Here is a 591-nt window from a genome sequence, read left to right as displayed (position 1 = left end):
GCTTTCACAGAGTTTTACTCTTCCCCGAGACCTTGGCCAGGTGGAATGTTCGGTTCACACATAAGTTCTCGCTGGAGCTGGGTGAAATTCACTGTTTTCTTAATTTCTATGTGCTTGTGAAGGGAGAGAAGCTTAGCAGGTTAAAAAAAAAAAAGAGTTTGATTAGTATTGATTTTATCACCCTTGATTATTAACTTATTTCTAGATAGGGGAACATAACTTAGGGTCATCTCCTTTTTATAGCATCTTTCTAGCACAGCTTTATTGAGGTAGGAGCCATTGCTGTGGTAGGATTGAAACGGTTACGCAATAGATTCTTTCAGCACAGTATTGGTTCAGGTCAGCAAGGCTGTGGGTGTGCAGACAGATGCTTTTTGTGTTAAACATCTAGAATTGTATTATGCTATTTGTATGCAGGTCAAGTGAGTGGAATTCCTGTCATTGCTGAGATGCAGACTGCATTTGGCAAAGATCCATTTGATGGATTCATCACAAATAACAGGAACTAACTTATGCTTTGTCCAAAGCTAATATACAACTTTCCAGTGCAGAGAGTGCATCTGTTTACTGCAGGCTTGGAACTGTAGCAAA

The sequence above is a fragment of the Pterocles gutturalis genome, unplaced genomic scaffold (assembly GCF_000699245.1).
Source record: "Pterocles gutturalis isolate BGI_N339 unplaced genomic scaffold, ASM69924v1 scaffold38410, whole genome shotgun sequence".
In the NCBI taxonomy this organism is placed as follows: Eukaryota; Metazoa; Chordata; class Aves; order Pterocliformes; family Pteroclidae; genus Pterocles; species Pterocles gutturalis.
Note: the sequence above shows the minus strand (reverse complement) of the source record.